The sequence below is a fragment of the Nomascus leucogenys genome, chromosome 8, assembly GCF_006542625.1.
Source record: "Nomascus leucogenys isolate Asia chromosome 8, Asia_NLE_v1, whole genome shotgun sequence".
In the NCBI taxonomy this organism is placed as follows: domain Eukaryota; kingdom Metazoa; phylum Chordata; class Mammalia; order Primates; family Hylobatidae; genus Nomascus; species Nomascus leucogenys.
In genome coordinates, this window is record NC_044388.1 from 58,781,325 (window position 1) to 58,787,154 (window position 5,830).

Consider the following 5,830-nt stretch of genomic DNA (forward strand, 5'->3'; position numbering starts at 1 on the left):
GTGAGACTCTGTTTCAAAAAAAAAAAAAAAAAAAAGAAAAGTCAGGTGGGCTGGGTGCGGTGTCTTACGCCTGTAATCCCAGTACTTTGAAAGGCCGAGGCGTGCGGAGATCAGGAGTTCGAGACCAACCTGGCCAACATGGTGAAACCCTGTCTCTACTAAAAATACAAAAAAAAATTAGCCGGGCATGATGGCGTGTGCCTGTAATCCCAGCTACTCAGGAGGTTGAGGCAGGAGAATTGCTTGAACCCAGGAGGCCGAGGTTGCAGTGAGCCGAGATCACACCCTTGCACTTCAGCCTGGGCAACAAGAGCGAAACTCTGTCTAAAAAAAAAAAGAGAAAGAAAAATCAGATGGTCTGGTGGGGTAAGACGGGTGGAGTAAGGGATCTTCTTGCTTCTAAGGGTTAGTATAGGAAAGTTCCAGAATGTTGGGGTCCTCTTTTCTGCATGGATAATTGCCTGTCAGTCCAGGTGAGTCACTTCCTCCCCAGTGCCCCCATTTCAGTCTGGGGTGAATTTAGGAGAATTCTAACCACGTTCACCATGAGCTGCTCACCAGCTCCATGGCATCTGGGACAGAAGAACTCGCACACATTTTTATGCACCACAGTGAGTTGCATTTGTCTTCAAGAACTCTTCATTCTATTTTAATTTAATTTAATTTAATTTAATTTTTTGAGACACAATCTTGCTATGTCACCCAGGCTGGAGTGCAGTGGCATGATCTCAGCTCACTGCAACCTCTGCCTCTCGGGCTCAAAAGATCCTCTCTCCTCAGCCTTCCAAGTAGCTGGGATTACAGCTACACCACACCCAACTAAATTGTTTTTTTCTTTGTTTGTTTCACCATGGGTCTTGCCATGTTGCCCAGGCTGGTCTCAAGCTGCTAGACTCAAGCGATCCACCCACCTCAGCCTCCCAAAATGTTGGGATTATAAGTGCCCAGCCTCCATCACTCTATTTTTTTTTTTAAAGGTTCTAAGCTAAGGCATACAGCAGTACTCATGGTTTTTATTTACCCCATAGCATTATACATTTATTTTAAATGGATAACTAATTTCTTTCAAATGCAGTTTTCTTATCTTTTGGAGTAGCTGTTTCATAACAAAAGCATTTATCAGTTTGGAGGCCAAGGCAAGAGGATTGCTTGAGTCCAGGAGTTCTAGACCAGCCTGCACCATACAGTGAGACCTTGTCTCTACCAAAAAATCAAAAAACTAGCCAGGTGTGGTGGTGTGTACCTGTAGTTCTAGGTACTCAGGAGGCCAAGGCAGGAGGATTGCTTGAGCTAGGGAGGTCGAGGCTGAAGTGAGCTGTGTTCACACCACTGCACTGCAACCCTGGCCAGAGGGTGAGACTTTGTGTCACACACGCACACAAAACCTCTAAAAGCGTTTATTTATCTGATGAATATTCCAGTCATTAGTAAATGATTGCCTCTACTTGGTACTCTGAAGGAATCAGTAAATGTTTAAGTACTTGAAAATTTAATAAACTGAATAAAAATCAGAAATATTTCAGACTTCTTTTCAAATGCAATTCTTACCTATCACCCTCTCCACAAACTTCCTCAGTACAGCTCTTGACGTTTTAATATAGAGAACATATGTTGTTTTCAACCTTAGATTTCGCCAACTATTTTCTACAAGAGAAATATTATGACGATTAACATTATAAAATGTTTTTCTTCTATACAGGTAAGAGAGTTTTCTAGTATTAATCTCCCATGGAGTTCCCCCAAATGTCACAAATCATTTGGGAAATACTTAAGAAGTAGATTTGTATATGTAGCTCTCACATACACACCTCGTTACATAGAAACCTGATAACACTGAAATTCACTATTACAGAATTTAGAAACTAGCAAACTAACTCGATACACTTTATCCCAAAACTTCTTTTATATAATTTTCAAGTTACATTCAGTCCTATATTACAGTAACATGCCCCACCCTCTTGCTTCATTTACTGAAATAATTAGGCTCAACCTCTTTGGTATTTCTGCATTTTCTCCAGTTCAGAGGGACCTGGTCATTCTAACACAGTGCCTTCTTATTGTTCTGTGTAACAAGCGCTAAGTGATCAAAAGGAGGTGCACATTTGCTCCCAATGGAAAATAATGAAGTGTCAATTTGTTAGAAACACATGCCTCTTCAATCCAATGTGACTGCCCAGTTAGGAAACTTTTTTGCTTGCTGAGAAACGGAGCAAAGCAAAGCAAAAGAGTCATTAGGTCATTTAATGAGTTGAATTATCAAATGTGATTTTAATACACATACATCCAGTTGTATAATGAAATGATATAGGCTTTAATACATACAAATTCATGTTACAGAAAAGTTCAGGAGTGCAGCTGTTCTAAAGGGGCCTTGCACCTGCAATCCATCAGATGCTGCAGACTTTGAAGTTTTCTTCTGGTATAACTTTCAAGTTAATCACTCCCTCCTCTCTGCTACTTTGGTTTTTGTATAAATTTCTATTTACGACTTTACTGCTGTGTTTGTTTTCTTGTCTATCTCCTCTGCTGGACTGTAAGGTACTTGAGGGAAGGACCTGTGACTTATTGATCTTTGTACCTCCTGGCACAACCTGGCATTCAGCAAGCACATATCAAACACCACGTACCAGTGACCTATCTGCTGTGCCTCACCTGTTTTAAGGCTTCACTATCTAACTTCCCTTTAAGAGCCCCAGAGAACATTCAGGAATACTCTGCTCCCCATAATGGGAAAGCTGCACAACAGAAGGACTAGGTGGAGGAAGAATATAAAGGTCTAAACCAACTCCCTGTTTTTAATAGAACTCAGTTGGGAGTGCTAAAGATTATATGATTTGTCAAAGATCATGTGACTAATTAGTGATGCTCTGGGGTGAATCCTGTGATATCATACGGCTTAGAATTATTCACAGGAACCTTCCCCATACTACCACTAGGGTAGCAAACTGAGGTAACCTTTCTGTAAAGCAATTTAGGCAATCTTCAACAACCTTAAATATATGCATATAATTTGACCCAGAAATTCTACTTCTAGGAACTTGCCATAAGAAAGTAATCAGTGGGGCCAGGCGTGGTGGCTCACACCTGTAATCCCAGAACTTTGGGAGGCTGAGGTGGGCGGATACCTGAGGTCAGGAGTTCAAGACCAGCCTGGCCAACGTGGTGAAACCCTGCCTCTACTAAAAATATGAAAATTAGCTGGGCATGATGGCATATGCCTGCAATCCCAGCTACTCAGGAGGCTGAGGCAGGAGAATTGCTTGAGCCCAGGAGCTGGAGGTTGCAGTGAGCCAAGATCACAGCCCTGCACTCCAGCCTGAGCAACAGAGCAAGACTCTGTCTCATAAAAAAAAAAGTAATCAGAGAAACACACTATGATTTAGTCATGAAGATGTTCACAGCAGGGTAATTTATAGTAGGAAAAACTGGGAAGCAACATCTATGCATAATAAGAATGGATTGGTTAAATAATTAATGGTACTTATACACAAGAAAAACTATAGAAGTACAAAAAACTGCAGTGTAAAAGATTGTTGTTAGCAGCCTAGGTTAAAAAAAGGGGGGGGGCGGCGGTGGGAAGGTGGCAAAACAATGTGTAGAGAGGCTCCAAATTACATAAAAAATCTAAAGAGATGTGAAGTACCGCCCGGATGAGGTTAAGCCAGGGTCAGAGAAGCTAAAGCAGATGATGTCATAGATATGTCATCTTTGCTGAAATCTTCATGGTGTATGTTTTCAGGGATTTTAAAGACCTATAACTTAACATGCACTAGTCTGTTACATGTACTTTAGCTTAAAGTCACCAACGGGAAGAAGATGTTAACAGCATGAATGGTAAAGGGGACAAAGCAGAGCTCAGGAATAAGGATTGGGGAACAGAACGGGAGTGGTCACAAAAGTGTAGCCCAAGATGAGAATCCGGATAGAGTTAAAGGTGGAATTGGGTGGAGCTCTGAAGATGAATAGGAGACGACGTCTGATAAACTCTGACCTAGCTGGCTTCATAATGAGACATCTGAAAGATAACAGGGGCAGGCAATGATGAGAAAGTATATCCAGGATTAGCAAGAGAGGTGAAGGTAAGAAGATGGCATGACAGAGTAATTACTGGCAATTTTGTTGATTGGAAGAAGGCATTCTCTGCCAAGGATTCTAAATGTCACAGCATGGAATCACAATTATGACAATTTTATATGTGTGACAGTGCAATAATAAAATGAATAATGCTTCACCAATGAATGATGTCCTAGAAGGTATGGGATATTATCTGCCATCACTCATCTTCCTCTTTTTCTTATTTAGCATCATCATGATAAAAAAAAAATAGGGGGCTATGGAGTCACAAGCCTGGTTTTAGATCCAGTTTTGCCAATATTTTCTTGAATATAATGAGACTCATTTTTCTCATCACTAAATGGGGATATTAGTAACCTGCTGCACAGGATGTTTGTAAGAACAAAGCGAGTTCAGCTGGGTGCAGTGACTCATGCTTGTAGTCCTAGCACTTTGGGAGGCCGAGGCGGGAGGTTGCAGTGGCCCGAGATCCTGCCACTGCTGCACTCCAGCCTGGGCAACAGAGCAACACTCCATCTGAAAAAAAAAAAAAAAAAAAAAAGAACAAAGTGAGTTTATATGTGTAAAGAGCCTAGTGCATAATAGGCTCTCAATAAGTGTTTGCTTTTTCTTTTTTTTTTTTTGAGATGGAGTTTCGCTCTTGTTGCCCAGGCTGGAGTGCAATGGCGTGATCTCGGCTCACCGCAACCTCTGCCTCCTAGGTTCAAGTGATTCTCCTGCCTCAGCTTCCCAAGTAGCTGGGATTACAGGCATGTGCCACCACACCCTGCTAATTTTGTATTTTTTAGTAGAGACAGGGTTTCTCCATGTTGGTCAGGTGGTCTCGAACTCCTGACCTCAGGTGATCCACCCGCCTCGGCCTCCCAAAGTGCTGAGATTACAGGTGTGAACCACTGTGCCTGGCCTAATTTTGTATTTTTAGTAGAGACAGGGTTTCTCCATGTTGGTCAGGCTGGTCTTGAACTCCTGACCTCAAGTGATCCGCCCGTCTCAGCCTCCCAAAGTGCTGGGATTATAGGCATGAGCCACCACGCCCGGCCCAAATGTTTGCTTTTTCTAACCCCAGCTCTCTATGCCAGTGTCTGGCAATACTGAGAAAACAAAATAGAGCCTAGCAAAGAAAAAGACTAAGGCCACCACGCATATCCTATCTCTCCCTGGGTTTTATGGTCACCCTGGTTTTGGTTCAGATGTACTTCAATCTTGGCTGATTTCTTTCCACCTAGCAAAGGCTGCCTAGCACCTCATACAATACACACTTGCTCTGCCACTCCAAATGGATCTGTTGCTTTAACTTAAGGTCTTGCTTTCAGAGTGGAACCAGGAAACTAATTGTGTATATAGGAAATATTTGTGCTTTCCTAACACTTCCACTTTCTGATTCTAAAAAATGTGCACCTCACGTCAGTGATCACAACCTACTGATCACCCCTCACCAATTTCTCACTATCCTAGGTACACACCGCTCACCCCACAACGTCCCAGAATGGCCCCAGCATTTACCCAAACTCTCAGGATCAGTGCCAGCCACACCACACACTGGCTACATTTTTAGCATGGGTGTGTCAAGGCCACTTGGACTGTGCTCCCAATTTGCTTGTTTGAAATATCAACCAGTATTAGAAACATGGATTCTGGCCAGGTGCAGTGGCTCACACCTGTAATCCTAATACTTTGGGAGGCTGAGGCAAGAGGATTGCTTGAGGCCAGGAGTTTGACACCAGCCTATAAAGAAAAGAGGTTGGCCGGGTGCATT